The sequence below is a fragment of the Dipteris shenzhenensis genome, chromosome 27, assembly GCF_047967505.1.
Source record: "Dipteris shenzhenensis isolate YYH24624 ecotype China chromosome 27, Dip_SZ_1.0, whole genome shotgun sequence".
Taxonomy (NCBI): Eukaryota; Viridiplantae; Streptophyta; class Polypodiopsida; order Gleicheniales; family Dipteridaceae; genus Dipteris; species Dipteris shenzhenensis.
In genome coordinates this window covers 11,645,735-11,661,796 of record NC_141622.1, presented here as the reverse complement: position 1 = coordinate 11,661,796, position 16,062 = coordinate 11,645,735, and the positions used below count along the sequence as shown (strand labels likewise).

General features: G+C 43.0%; 1 pseudogene; it reads left to right on the top strand.

The window, feature by feature from the left end:
* Positions 1–7,545: 7,545 nt before the first annotated feature.
* On the top strand, positions 7,546–14,566 carry LOC147883860 (tubulin alpha-1 chain pseudogene; annotated as a pseudogene).
* Positions 14,567–16,062: the final 1,496 nt, after the last annotated feature.

The window sequence follows — 16,062 nt, the reverse complement described above, 5'->3', positions numbered from 1 at the left end:
ATATTGCATCTCTTTCACTCAAAGGGAACTTGCTCTTTGGTCCTTTACCTCCATGGCTCAAGAACTAGCAAGGATTGAATTTTCTACCAATCAATTCACATGTAGTGTTCGCCTGAAGCTTATTGTTCCAACTTCCACCGCCTCAACAACACTTCATGAATCTTCTCTCAATGCTTGCTTGCACTTATAATTAGCTTTCTTGGGCCTCTCCTCCAATCCTGCTGTCCTAATTTTGCTACTTGTTTCTCCTTGTGAATCATCCACTTTTTCTACTCCAATTGAGCACTATGGAATATTGTCAAGAGGGTTCTTTGGAAAGACTTGCCTCTCCCGAGCTCCTGATCTAATGTCCTTGAATCGAAACCTAGCGATCTGCAGGGAGTCAAAACTCCCTCTTGCGTTTGGAGTGCACTGCAGCAGGCCTTGAGTAAAAGTAGTGATCGCCCCATGGTGGATGGGATCTGCTGAATTTGTAGGAGCATAAGCAGAGAGCTACCAATTTTGGGGATGCAGACTGTGAGGGAAGGTGAGTGTTGGAAAATCAACTAGAGTCAAAACTCCCTCTTGCGTTTGGAGTGCACTGCAGCAGGCCTTGAGTAAGAGTAGCGATCGCCCCATGGTGGATGGGATCTGCTGAATTTGTAGGGGCATAAGTGGAGAGCTACCAATTTTTTGGGGATGCAGACTGTGAGGGAAGGTGAGTGTTGGCAAATCAACTAAGCAATTGATTGCTCATGCGAGAATGTGGAAATTGATAAATAACTTGTGACTTCTTCTTACCTCTACTTAGGTTTTGCAATGGATTCTCATGGGAATTGCCAGCTCGTCAAAGTCTTATGGTTGGAGCTTGTTGCTTCCTTGTGACACCATAGCCTCTCTTCATCCTTGCAATCTTTCGTATCTTCATGGAATGCAGACTGTGAGGGAAGGTGAGTGTTGGAAAATCAACTAGAGTCAAAACTCCCTCTTGCGTTTGGAGTGCACTGCAGCAGGCCTTGAGTAAGAGAACCGATCGCCCCATGGTGGATGGGATCTGCTGAATTTGTAGGAGCAGACTGTGAGGGAAGGTGAGTGTTGGAAAATCAACTAAGAAATTGATTGCTCATGCGAGAATGTGGAAATTGATAAATAACTTGTGACTTCTTCTTCCTCTACTTAGGTTTTGCAATGGATTCTCATGGGAATTGCCAGCTCGTCAAAGTCTTATGGCTGAAGCTTGTTGCTTCCTTGTGACACCAGAGCCTCTCTTCATCCTTGCAATCTTTCATATCTTCATGGAATGCAGACTGTGAGGGAAGGTCAGTGTTGGAAAATCAGGCAGAGGATAAAATAAACACAAAGATCAGATCAAATGGAAAGCAACACTTAAGCTAGATGCTTAGGATGAGTCGGTGAAATCCATGTTCATTTTATATAAGGCACACCCCTTTCTGAACTGGAAAGTGTGTGTCAGTGAAAATGTTGCACCAACTACATTCAAAGAAGCAAAAATGTAACACAGGTATGAGGAGCCAACAAGTGCTCCTCTTGCGCACGCGCCAGGCCCTCTCCAACTTTATTAGCTCCAAAGCTTCCATATAAAACAAATGATGCTTAGGATGAGTCAGTGAAATCCATGTTGATTTTATAGAAGGCACACCCCTTTCTGAACTGGAAAGTGTCAGTGAAAATGTTGCACCAACTACATTCAAAGAAGCAAAAATGTAACACAGGTATGAGGAGCCAACAAGTGCTCCTCTTGTGCACGCGCCAGGCCCCCTCCAACTTATTAGCTCCAAAGCTTCCATATGAAACAAATGATGAGTGGCATCCTACATCACTCAGGAATACAAAGCAACTGGTCTCGCCACTCAGTAATACAAACAAATTTCATCATTATCAGCAAAACCAAAGGCTTTATCAATTCACCTCTTCCTATTCAACGGACTGGATCTGAGGGTAGAGCAGCTGTGAGCTGCATGCTGATCCACCGATGGCTCCTCTCGCCGTAGAAGCTGATTGAGCGGCTCCCATCACAAAAAAGTTAATCTACAGAAGACATTCGATTATGGGAAAAAGTATGAGGAGCCAACAAGTGCTCCTCTTGCGCACGCGCCAGGCCCTCTCCAACTTTATTAGCTCCAAAGCTTCCATATAAAACAAATGATGCTTAGGATGAGTCAGTGAAATCCATGTTGATTTTATAGAAGGCACACCCCTTTCTGAACTGGAAAGTGTCAGTGAAAATGTTGCACCAACTACATTCAAAGAAGCAAAAATGTAACACAGGTATGAGGAGCCAACAAGTGCTCCTCTTGTGCACGCGCCAGGCCCCCTCCAACTTATTAGCTCCAAAGCTTCCATATAAAACAAATGATGAGTGGCATCCTACATCACTCAGGAATACAAAGCAACTGGTCTCGCCGCTCAGTAATACAAACAAATTTCATCATTATCAGCAAAACCAAAGGCTTTATCAATTCACCTCTTCCTATTCAACGGGTAGAGCAGCTGTGAGCTGCATGCTGATCCACCGATGGCTCCTCTCGCCGTAGAAGCTGATTGAGCGGCTCCCATCACAAAAGAGTTAATCTACAGAAGACATTCGATTATGGGAAAAAGAATGCTGCTCAACTTCGTGGTGTATAGAATTCGGAATCTGCAAGGGAAAAGGAAAATTTTCTTTGCTTCATTCAAAATCCGTTCCCTGTGTCTTTGATCTTCATCATTTTTTATCCATAATTCCACCCGTATGAAACAAAGTACCTCATGCCCATTCGTTCTTTTGTCTACATGCTTTCTGATCAACCATTTCAACCATCTCCATTTTTTTTAGTTGGCCACATTCTCTGTTGGCCACCTCTCTCCCATCCAGTCGCATACCCTTGTAGACCACCCAGAGGCTCCCTACAGCCTTGCTTGTTTGATGGAGCCCTATCTCTTCCTAGGGTGCTATGCCTAGTGCGAGGATGCTCTTGTATGTCTGCTCGGCAGCGGCAGCAACAGCACCTCCTCGATCAAGACTTCCCCACTTGCAAGCGTTCCCAAAACTTAGTCGACGCACAGCAATAGGTTGGGGACATGAATTTGACGGATTGTGAAATCCATGATGCCCTCCATTTGGAAGTGAGAGATCTCTTTCCTCCCACATAGTAGAAAACATTATGGAGGTGTAGGGATACCCCCCTTTGTTACTACCTCTGAATACAATCACAACGTCCAAGAACTTAGCCGTTATGTACAAGCCTTATATCCTCCTCTCATCTCCAATGAATCCCTTTGGATTCCTATGCAATCCCGTCTTTCCTGTGTTCTCCAAAGCATCCTTCTTGGCCTTCCTCTCCAACGAATTTGTGTTTTCTCTCTTCCTTTATAATATATTTTTGGATTCCATCTCCCTATGTCTCCGTAACTCCTAATCTATATATGGAATTCTTTTTGTCTACGCAACCTCCCTATTGCAACCTCTATCCCTCCTGTCCTCTCCACTACAACACCTTCCCTTCCTCTCCTCCAATGTCCCCCCCCCCCTCTCTCTCTCTCTCTCTCTCTCTCTCTCACACACACACACTTACTATCCCTTCCTCCATTGGTTTTGCCACTTGCTCATTAGAGCTCCCCTCAACAACGCCCTTTAATTTCCCTAATTTCCCCCCCCCTCAAAATCCCTTATTCTCCCCTTAATTTCTCCCTAATTTCCCCTCTTTTTCTTAAATAAATTTCCCTAATATTTTTCTTTTTTTTTTAATTTTCTTAATCATTTCTCCTATTACCTTTTTTCCTTAATCCCCCTTTATTTTTCCTTATTTTTCCTAATTATTTATTGTTTTCCTTAATTGTCTCTTATTTTTCCTTAATTTCCTTATTCCTTCCTTATTTTTTCTCTTTTTCCTTAACTTTCCATAAAATTTTCCTTATTTTTCTTTATTTTTCCTTGTTTTCCTAAAATTTTCCTTAATCTCTATTTTTTCGTCCTTTTTGTTATTCTCTTTAATTTTTTCTTATTTCTATGTTTTTTAATCCTTAATGTTTTCTTACTTTCTCCCTCATTAAACTCTTGCCCCTACCTTTTCCTCTTTTTCGCAAATTTTCAATTTATTCAATTTACCCCCCCCCCCCCCCCCCCCCCCCCTCAACTACCTCTCTTCCTAGTCTCTCTAATTCTCCCAACTCCTTACATCGCCGACCTCTTCCTTCCGTGACTGCATGACTTCCTTGCCTATAACTTACCTCACCTCCAACCATTTCCTCCTGGTCACTCCTAACCCCCACACTTCCTTCCGTGACTGCATGACTTCCTTGCCTATAACTTACCTCACCTCCAACCATTTCCTCCTGGTCACTCCTAACCCCCACACTTCCTAGCTTGCTCGTCCACTACTACCCTCCACTGCTCACTGCCCCTTGCTGCACCATGCATAGTGGTCTTCGGCATGCCCGTGCGAGCTTTCTGACTACGGGACCTACAATCCCTTAAACCCCTGTCCTTTTGACTCTCTTGCACGCTCTAGGACCTACAACTCCATGCACCAAGACGTGCAATCCTTTTCACGCTGTCCGCATTGCTGCTTCCCCAAAGACTGCTCATCGATTGCGCCGTCGCTCTCCCACTTGGACCTCTGTTACTCCTGTCTCCAAGCTCCCGACCTTGACTGTGGCGCTACTGGCCTGTCCTGCTACTTGTTTGCCGATTCGCATGACCGCGACTGCTACGCTATTGCCCAGTCCTGCTACATATCTACCAATTCGCACCGCCTTCTAAGCTCCATGGACTCATGGGTCCAGTCCTAGTGTTTATTTGCTCTTCCCCTCCCCCCCTTTTTTCCTATGCTTTTCCTTTTTCTTATCTTCCCCTTCCCTTTATACACTAATTCCCCCCCCACCCCCCCCGCCCTCCCCTCTCTTTACATATTTTATTCCCCATACAATTCCCCCTTCTTTGTTTTGTTAATTTCCCCCTCTCTATTTTGCATTAGCTCCCCTCACATAGGAATTAAAAACTCCTTACCTTGTTCTTCTCTACTTCTAATTAATCTATGGCACCTTATTTCTCTTTAATTTCTTTGGTATTAACCCCCCCCCCCCCCTCTCTCTCTCTCTCTCTCTCTCTCTCTCTCTCTCTCAATTAAACCCTTTTTCCTCCCCATCACTTATTTCAAATTTTTAACCCCCCTTTTTTTCACTACTGTGACATGAAGTTAGGGGTAATAAACTTCACGCACCTCTTCACTTCCTACTGCTTTCGAACTAACTGACAAAGATATTTATCATTGAGAATGGGACATTAGAAAGAAGCTTTTATGCCAAGATACCACACCATACTGTCCTCCCTTAGATGAGAATGAAGATGGTGACATCCCAAGTGATGTAATCAAGCATAGGGAGAAGGAAAGGATCAGCAGAGGCCATAATCTCAGCGAGCCGGTTTGCGCCAAAGAGAAAAGCGATACGTTATTAAAAGAAGATCTTGCGGCTCAACATGACATGAACTGATATATATCAAGGAGTTTGAAGGGGCTGATTAGGTCGGATGGGTAGATTCCGAGGAAACATTGCACCTCCTTCATAGACACCTTTACACTTAGCTCAAAACACTCTACAAACTATCATTAGACATAGAGGCCTATCACTTTCAGTAGAGACGTGATATCAAAGATTCAAGCACACAAAGAGATGCACCCTAATATGGGCTTTGCGCTGATATAAGTTTCATTGAAAACAGACAGACGGTTGAAGAGATATGGACAGTTTACTGGAAAGGGGTAAAAACTATCATGAAAACAGACTGTCAGAAACAAACTCATAACATTTTGCAGTAGTATCTGATTAAAGATATCTGATTAAAGATCTAAGCACTAGAGAGATGCGCCTTAAAGAGAGCTTCGCGTTGATATATGTTTCATAAGAAACAGAGAAGCAGCCAAAAAGTTATGGACAGTTTACTAGACGGGGGTAAAAACTATCATGAAAATAGACTATCAGACACAGAGACTCATAACTTTTTCAGCAGTATTTGGTCCAAGATCTGATCATATACAAACATGCGTCTTAAAGAGAGCTTCGCGCTGATATAAATTTCATTAAAATCGGACTATCGAGCAGAAAGTTATGAGCAAAATACTAACAGGGGGTCAAATTGTCATGAAAACTGCCCTCCACCCATGCTAATTTCGCCTGAGCAGGATGCTCTCTCAAGACTCCACCTTCATCAATGATCCACCCCTCATAGATTTTGCCTAGAAGAGGGGAAGAAGTTTGCATGGTGGCTTGGGAAACAGATGGACCATGTGTGCACAGTGAGCAGCCGAATAGAAAGAACTTTTAAGGCTTTGAAAGAAAGAAAAAGGGAAGAGACACTCAAGAGAGAGAGAACCTGAAGTGACCTTCATTATCAATAGAGTGAGAATCCACTCCAACACTATAAACACAAGGGAGAAGAAGAGGTTTCATACATACAAGAGGGAGCGGAAGCTCCAAGACTACTCATAGAGAGAGAATAAACTAGAGAGAGATGGACTCTAGAGTCTACATAAGAGAATATCTACAAGAGGGAGCTTGCCATAGATGAAAATCTCAAGAAAAGGAAGATGAAGATGACAAAGAAGAAGAGTTTCAGTGTAGATATACACAGAGATTTGTTAACTTATTAGACAGGTTCTATTACCCCAATTTGTCTTTGGGTTTTGCTCCCTTGCCAGTCTCACCCACCAGCATTGAAAGTACTTCTTGGGCGGTAAGCAAAGAAGGCATGATGGGAGCGAAGGTTGGTAGGATGGGTGGGTTTTTAGGGGGGCAGGGGGATTGCTATGGAGGATGGCTATGGCAATGCTGAGAGTAAGGCCAGACGTAGAGAATAGAAGAGCAGAGAGAGAGAGAGAGAGATTTTACAAGTGAGAGTGGTTGGGGAAGGAGGATCCATTTGCATGCCAATATTAGAGAAGGACGAGGGGTCCTTGAGAGAACAAAACCCAATCCTGTGTCAATATTAGAGAAGGACGAGGGGTCAGTGATGTCAATATTAGAGAAGGATGAGGGATCCTTGAGAGAACAAAACCCATTCCTGGGTCCTTAATAGCAATGATGTCAATATTAGAGAAGGACAAGGGGTCCTTGAGAGAACAAAACCCATTCCTGTGTCTTTGATGTTCATCGTTTTTTATTCATAATTCTACCCATAATGATGGCTATGGCAATGGCGAGAGTAAGACCAGACATAAAGAAGAGAAGAGCAGAGAGAGAGAGAGAGAGAGATTTTACAAGTGAGAGTGGCTGGGGAAGGAGGATCCATTTGCATGCCACATGAAAGAGGAGGGGTCCTTGAGAGAACAAAATCCGTTCCTGTGTCTTTGATCTTCATCGTTTTCAATTCATAATCCTACCTGTATGAAACGAAGTAGCCCATGCTCGTTCGTTCTTCCATCTACATAGTTTCTGATCAACTACTTCAACCGTCTCCATTTTAAATCGTTGGCCATAGTCTCCTTGTTGGCTACCTCTCTCCTATCCGGTAGCATAGCCTTGTAGACCATCTTGTTCAACGGAGCCCTTGTCTCTTCCCAGGGTGCTATGCCTGGTGCGAAGATGCTCTTATATGTCTGCTCAGTAGTGGTGGCAGCAACAATAGCATCTCCTCGAGACTCCCGACTTGTAAGCATGCCCAGAACTCAGTTGACACACAGAAGTAAGTTAGGGGCCTGAATTTGAGGGTTATGATCCATGACGCCCTCCATTTGGGAGATTTTCTTGCCATGGACGAAAAGCGCAAGAAAAGGAAGACAACGAAGAAGAAGAGGTTACCTTATTAGATGAGTCCTACTACCCCAATTTGTCTTTGGGTTTTGCTCCCTCGCCAGTCTCACCCACCAACATTGCAGGTGCTTCCTATAGTTCCTTCTCCTCCAAGCCTTTGCCTGCCCTCTTGCCCTGTAGATCCTTTGTCAATGCATGCAACGTAGCCGACGGAGGAGGGAGGGTGAGTAAAGAAGGCAGGGGAGTGAAGGTTGGCGAGGTGGGTGGGTTTTTAGGAGGTTGGGACTGCTATAGAGGATGGCTATGGCAATGGCGAGAGCAAGGCCACACATATAAAAGAGCATATATACATATGTGAGGATCAGCGCCTTCTCCTATTCCTCCTATTCCTGTTCACCCAATATTTCAAGTACTCTTGATGATGTGCCTTAAAGGGAGAAGAACTAGTGAGCACGCTGTCCAATGCCCATCAATACACGACAATACTCAAACTGCAACTAGGTAGACTCTTTTTCAGCATATGTTCAGGGTTATCATCTGTATGAACTTTGACAAGCTCTACGCGCTTGTCCTCAAGTATCTCTCAGATGAAATGGTACCTGACCTCAATGTGTTTGGTCTTTGCATGAAAAATCGAATTTCGGGCTAGTTGAATAGCACTCATGGAATTACTATGCAATGTCGGTACACCCGTATGAATCCCCAAGTCTCCCACTAGCCGATCAAGCCATATAGCCTCCTTGCAACCCTTTGTGTGGTTGCAACATACTCGGCCTCTATGGTAGACAAAGCAATATACTTTTGTGCACGAGACATCCACGACACTATACCATATAGCCTCCTTGCAACCCTTTGTGTGGTTGCAACATACTCGGCCTCATGGTAGACAAAGTAATATACTTTTGTGCACGAGACATCCACGATACTGCACCACCACTAGCCGATCAAGCCATATAGCCTCCTTGCAACCCTTTGTGTGGTTGCAACATACTCGGCCTCTATGGTAGACAAAGCAATATACTTTTGTGCATGAGACATCCATGACACTACACCATATAGCCTCCTTGCAACCCTTTGTGTGGTTGCAACATACTCGGCCTCTATGGTAGACAAAGCAATATACTTATGTGCACGAGACATCCATGACACTGCACCACCACTAGCCGATCAAGCCATATAGCCTCCTTGCAACCCTTTGTGTGGTTGCAACATACTCGGCCTCTGTGGTAGACAAAGCAATATACTTCTGTGCACAAGACATTTACGACATTGCACCATATAGCCTCCTTACAACCCTTTATGTGGTTAGCAACATACTCAGCCTCTATGGTAGACAAAGCAATATACTTCTGTGCATGAGACATCCACGACATTGCACCACCTGCAAAGGTGAACACATAACCAAAAGTGGATCTCCTGCTATCAACATGCCCTGCATAATCTGAGTTTGTGTACCCAAGTACATGCATATATCCTTTGCCAAAGCAAATGCACATCTCCTTGGAGCCCTTCATGTACCTCATGATGCACTTAACTGTCTCCCAATGCCTCTTTCCTGGATTGTCCATGTACTAGCTATAACAACTCCCACTACAAATCCAATGTCCGGTCTCATGCTATCATAGCATACATAAGACTCCCAACTGCTGAGGCATAAGGAACCTTGGCCATCATGGCCCTCTCCTCATGTGATTTGGGACTATCTGCTTGACTCAGTTTCACATATGGAGGTAATGGTGTACTCGTTGCCTTCCCGCCCTCCATATTGAAACACTGCCATGGATGATTTTTTCAAGTTAGTTTCGTTAAGAAGCTAAACTTTTATATTGGCATCGAAAGTTCATATGCCCTAATAAAAATAAATGTCTGAAACATTCGCTAAGATTTGAGATTTTTATGCAAGAAAATTTAAAGTTTCGCCAAGGTTTACATTTTTTCCTTCAAAATTCAAAAGAAAAAATATAACTAGGATGCAGTAGACCACCTAAGTAGAAAGAGAGCAATCTATAATATGTTGATTATAAATAAACGATAATCCTGTCTGTCGCCATTATTCTAACATTTTTCCTTGGTCAAGGTGCTATATCATGGTTGTCAAAAAAACAACCAACTATTTCTTTGTCTTCAATTGAAGCAGAATATAGGGCACTCACTATAGGTGCATGTGAGGCTATATGGCTCAGAAGACTATTGTCAAAAACATATTACTTTGATGAGTCAAAGCCAACAACAATATACTGTGATAATCAATCGACTCAATCATTGACTAAGAATCCAGCATTTCACTCCAAGGCAAAGCACATTGATGTCAAAGAGCACTTCATCAGAGAAAGAGTGTTACTTGGTGGCATCACACTGCAACATTGTGATAGCAAAGAGAATGTTGCAGACATCTTTACCAAACCACTCGGTAAAGAGCTATTCGAGAAACACCAACTAGCTCTTGGTTTGATGCAGAGGACGGACATTCCCATTAAAGGGGTGTGATGGAATGTAATGCTCAGTCCTTCTTCGATTCCCCAGAATCATCATCTTCAAGGAAGGCCTACTTCATGATGTTGATCTTGAGGGAAGGTGTTGAGAGTTCATGCTCAACATATTGTGATCACATGTGCATAGCACTAACCCAATAGAGTGCTATAAAGGAAAGGGTTAGATCCCCTAACCCTAACCCTAAATGGGTTTGTATATATTCTATTTTTTCAACTAAATCTAGTGTACAGTTAGTCATTTGTGGTGTGCTCTCTAGCTATGCCCTCTCTCCTCATCTCCACTCTTCTCCTCTCCCCTCTTCATATTTTGTCAAAAGCCACAAGAGCTAGAGACTAGGGAAATAAGGGAAGAGGATGCAAAACCATCAGTTATGTAGGATGCAGTCTCATACCAGCTTGATTCCCAAGACAAAAAGGACCGAACAATAGAAAGAACAATACAGCTTGTATGGCCATGAGCTTCAATATTCAACATGTCAGATGGCGCATGCAACTTCTTGCATGCCAAGGGCCTAGGGAATTTTTTAGAGAAGCTCCAAACGTTCTTACCAACACCTGCTATGACAGAATATATCATTCAATTCATGAAATCATATCAAAGCAGGGATTTGGAGAAGGTTAAGTATGGCTCAGTGACGCATAATCAAAAGCCTATCCACATCTACCTTAGTAGGTCGGGAATGGAGGCAGCCTTCTCATTTTCAAAGCCCCAAGAAGATTATCCAACTAAAAACTTGGAAGTAAGATTTTTAGAAATTGAGGACTGGTTTCCATGAGGCACAAAGTTATATGACAAGGGCCTATGTCATGACATGATCCTCTATCCAACAAACAGTCAAGCAACCAAGTTTGTGGCCAAATTTTTAAACCTCAAGGGAACAAGAACACAATTTCTTTCTGTAAGAACTCTTACATTGCTTTGAAGGTAGAAAAAGCAGGATTGGGCTAGTCATATATCCATGTCGCTTACAAAATATATATCAAGCACACATAATGGCAAAAGTTACATTGCCCATCTCCTAGCCATTATCATTGGATATGTACTACAATAAGAAGAGGTCTCTGTACCCCTCTTAGCCCAAGAAATGGAGGACTTTGATGCATTGCTTTTATCCCCTGAATGGGAATTTGAGATCCAACCCACACTCAAAGAGGCCATGGATGGCATACAATGAGAGAAAAATCCTGAGGTTGACAATAGGGAACTATGCCGTCAAATAATGCAACTCAACTTAGAATTGCTACCACATCAACCAAAGCCGCATAAGAAGTTGAAGTTCCAATTTGGAAATTCTTGCCTTTTGAGTTTGCAACTCAGTGCCTTGTTTATTGCACTTGCGGATAAGTGATATGGTGTAGGCATGCTTGGGAACATTGAATTGTTGAGCTACTTTTATTGACCCCAGCATTTGATCATTTAGCATGTGAAGTTAGAGTAGCTCTTGTTCTTGGGCATTGGCATTCCCAATATGTTCTCTAGATGCTAATTTCTAAATCTAGTCTTTGAACTTGACATATGAATGCTGTGATGCTTTGCTATAACTCATGGTTTGTGTCAGTTGTGGCATTGAGTTGATCATTCTTTAGTTGCAAGTTCTCTTTTAAGAGCACAATTTCTTTGTTAAGCTCATCACAAGATGCTTTCATTCTGTGGAAGGATTGCTCTGCCTCTTCTTTTTCGTTCAGGGCTTTAGAGAGCTGAAGGTGTCTTGTAAATAGATTGTCCTTGTTGTACATCCTCTCTACTTTCTACTAGAGCACTTTGAATAAGGAACTTTTGTCTCATTTGCTCTGACATGCTTTCTTTGAGCCTTAGATTTTTTGTCTCTACACTGCAATTTGGTTAATAGTGTTGGCAACATTTGTCCTTCCCATTCATATTGTTGCTCTTCTAAGGCCATAGTAGCCAATAGTTCTGACCACTGTTGCATCTGTTGACTATGATGCTATATGATTTGGGAAGTGGAGTCGTCTTGTTTATATTGAGTGTAGAGATGTATTCCCATGCATCCATGTGGTTCCCAGATCCTTTTCTTGAATTGTAGCCTATTGTTGAGAGTCATTCAAGATGATTTGTGGTCGTAATAATTGAACTGTAGTCTCACCAACAACGTTAACTTGTGAGGGTTGAAGAGGAATACTATTTGGTCGACTATTTTGGTCGACTAGTGAAGTCGATCCCTCTTGGATTTCTTCCCTTGAAGGCAATACCTAGACATGAAGTCAAGAGGAGGATGGAATATTAGTGGAATTTCCATGCACATTTGCCAAGCACAGATTACTTTCATGGCATAGGCCAAACTTGCTCCAATAAAAGTTTCTCCTTGAGTACTTACAAGCACCATCTTCCTTTCAAGCACATCCAACATTTGAAGCAATTACCCATCACTACAAGTGGAGTGCCAATCTACATGATCTAGATAAGGAAGATGCACCTTGCAATTGGCCCTTAATAAATAGATACTCTAAGATCCAATGGTCAAGCCAAGAAATACTCATTAGAGCATTGGACAAACATGCAATAGAGATGTGAGGAAGCTATGACAAAACACTCAAGGAAAGGGCCAAGTATAGTGATGCTCTAGTAGTAATCTTGGGGGTAGCCCACACAATTGATGACCATTTGACCCCACTCAATTTCAATCCAAATGCACTAATTGATGCTCAAACAACTAGTTTCCTCTTTCATCAAGCCATATCTCTTGAGGGATGGTATGTTTTTCTAAACCCTACAAACAATTTTTGTAACCAACAAACTCCTATGGAGGTAAAAACCTCCACCAATCCATGTGATCAACTCTTCTTCCTCTCCTATTGAGCACAAGAACCGCTTTCCATGCTTTAGCATACACCTCTCACTTGAATACTATCTGAGGACCTATGCTACAACGAGCGGTGACACGATTGTAAGTGACCAACATGTTGAGAGTTCATGCTCAACATCATGTGATCACGTGTGCATAGCACCATCATGTGATCGTATGTGCAAAGCACTAACCTTATAGAGTGCTATAAAGGAAAGGATTAGATCCCCTAACCCTAACCCTAACCCTAAATGGGTTTGTATATATTCTATTTTTTCAAGTGTACAGTTAGTCATTTGTGGTGTGCTCTCTAGCTGTGCCCTCTCTCCTCATCTCCACTCTTCTCCTCTCCCCTCTTCATATTTTGTCATGGTATCAGAGCTCCCTTGCCTTCCGCTGAGGCATCGTGATTCTTGAGAGAGTGAGAGTGATCGAGAGGATCAAGAGTGTTCTTGAGTGATCGTGAGGATTCTCTTCCGTTGAGAGAACTTCCACATTGAAAGAAATTTTTGTCATACAATTTCGTTCATTCTTTGAGATCCTTGTATAAGAGAGATTCAGTGTTCTTTGACAAATCTATTGGTATAGATTTTTGTTTTCATTGAGAGAGAGATTTTGCTCTCATATTCTCTTTTGAGAGAGAGATATGGATCTGTTTTCATTCCAAAAGAGATAATCTTCATTTGAGAGAGAGAGAGAGAGATAAGAATCTAATTGTGAGAGAGTTCATTTGGAGGAACTCTACTTTGATCTACATCCTACTCTATCTCAGTGAGTTTGCTTTGAGAGCTTGAAAGGGAGCAGTAGTCCTTTTTGGAGGTTGAATTGTTTGCAGCAAAGTTAAGGAGTGTCTGGCAAGCACCTCACGCAATGACCACAGCCTAGCAATCTGCACTGCAGCGACCTCCTTAGAGTCACATCAACGACCTTCTGCCAGCGGTCACCAACAAGACCTCTCCAAATGCCATCAATGAAGCGACTGATATTAGCAACCACAATAGCTCTGACTAAAGCTCCTTTGAGCTCACGGAGCTCACGAGCAGACTTAAACATCCACAAACAGTGCTCATGGTGGTCAGCATCTAGGTGGGTAACGCTTCCTAGGAGCTCTACTACCTTGAGCATGGCATTCACCTCGATGGCCAAATGCCAAGCGACAAGACTGTTGGAGGTGGTGGTGATGTGTTCAACACCTTCCTCAGTGAGACTGGTGCAGGGAAACATGTTCCCCGTGCTATTTTCCTCAATTTGGAGCCCACTGTGATCGATGAGGTGCACACTGGGACTTATCGTCAGCTCTTCCATCCTGAGCAACTCATCAGTGGCAAGGAAGATGCTGCTAACAATTTTGCCCGCAGTCACTACACCATCGGCAAGGAGATCATTGATCTTTGCCTCAATCGCATCCGAAAGCTAGCAGACAACTGTACCGGCCTACAAGGATTTCTAGTATATCATGCCGTAGGTGGGGGTATCAACTCTGGCCGAGGTTCCTTGCTTCCCTATTTACCCTTCTCCTCAAGTGTCCACATCTGTGGTTGAGCCCTACAACAACGATCTCCATCAACGTCCATTGCCATCGCATCGACTGCAAAAGAGCTCTCAGAGAGACAAACTACCACATGGTAGAGATAAGGCCACATGGCTCTCTACAAACCATATCCAAGGGTGTAGTTAAGGCAAGACAAGGTTGGTTCTTAGTTTGACATGTGGCACCACTTATCTTATCTACCACATCATCAACTCATCTGATCTACCACCTGATCAGATCTGATCCTCTTGCCACATCAGTGGCCACATCATCTACCATGTCATCTAGCCACATCATCAAGGACACATCAACTGCCACATCAATGACCACATCATCAGGGATACATCACTTGACACATTATCATTGAGCACCATTTGCACTCCTTCTGCCCCTCCACCTAGATCAAGTCATATCTCTTGATCCAGGAAGAATATGAGGGTGCTCCAAAAAGAAAAGTCGCTCATTTTTTTGTGCTCTACATGCACATCACATCATGTGCACATTTTGGTGCAAGTTGTGAAGATAGTGGGAGAGAAGGAAGGAGTCTCACTTGCGGCTTTCTCACATACACAATGGGGGAATACACACAAAGGTGGAGGCTAAAAACAGTTTTCCTCTTCTTAGTAGTGAAAGCCAAAAGAACTCTGGTACAAAGAAATAGAAGAACCCTATATGTGGGTCTCAAATCAAACTCAACTAACTAAGGTGGCATACTAACTGAGCCATAAACTAGAGTACATAAGGATAGCTATCATCCAGCTATTATTCATGGGTGGTGTACAACCGCATCTGTAGCTAACAAGTCAGTGACATAAATGCACAACGGTCACCTTGGCATATCACGAGTGGAGCTCGATATCTCAACACTCCCCCTCAAGCTCAATCCCAATTGCTGCACACCAAGCAGGTCTCTGAACTTGCACAGCTTCTCTGCGCCCAATGACTTCATGAATATGTCAGCTACCTGATCCTCTGTGTTGACATAAACTAGATCAATAAGACCTAGTAAAACCTCCTGCACATAGTGATAATGCACCTCAATGTGCTTTGCTCTAGCATAATAGACTGGGTTATTTGCCAAGTGTATACTGCTCATTTTGTCACAATAAATGACAACTAGCCCATCTGTAGACTGATGCATATCATAAAGTAGCTTATGCAACCAAGCTACCGCACATGCAGCCATTGCTGCACCCCTGTACTCAGCCTCTGTGCTCGACAAGGCAACTGTAAGCTGTTTCTTGCTGCAATAAGTGACTGCAGCACTCCCAAAAGAGAACACATATCCATTGGTAGATCGTCTATCAGAAATACTACTAGCCCAATCAGCATTAGTGTATCCATGCAACTGTATCTAAACCCAAGTCTCATAAAATATTCCATACTGCAATGTGGACTTCACATACTTGAGTATGCATCTAGTCACATCCAAATGCGGTTTCCTTGGAGCCTGCATAAACTGACTTACCAATCCAACAGCATAGCTCAAATCTGGCTTGGTAATAGT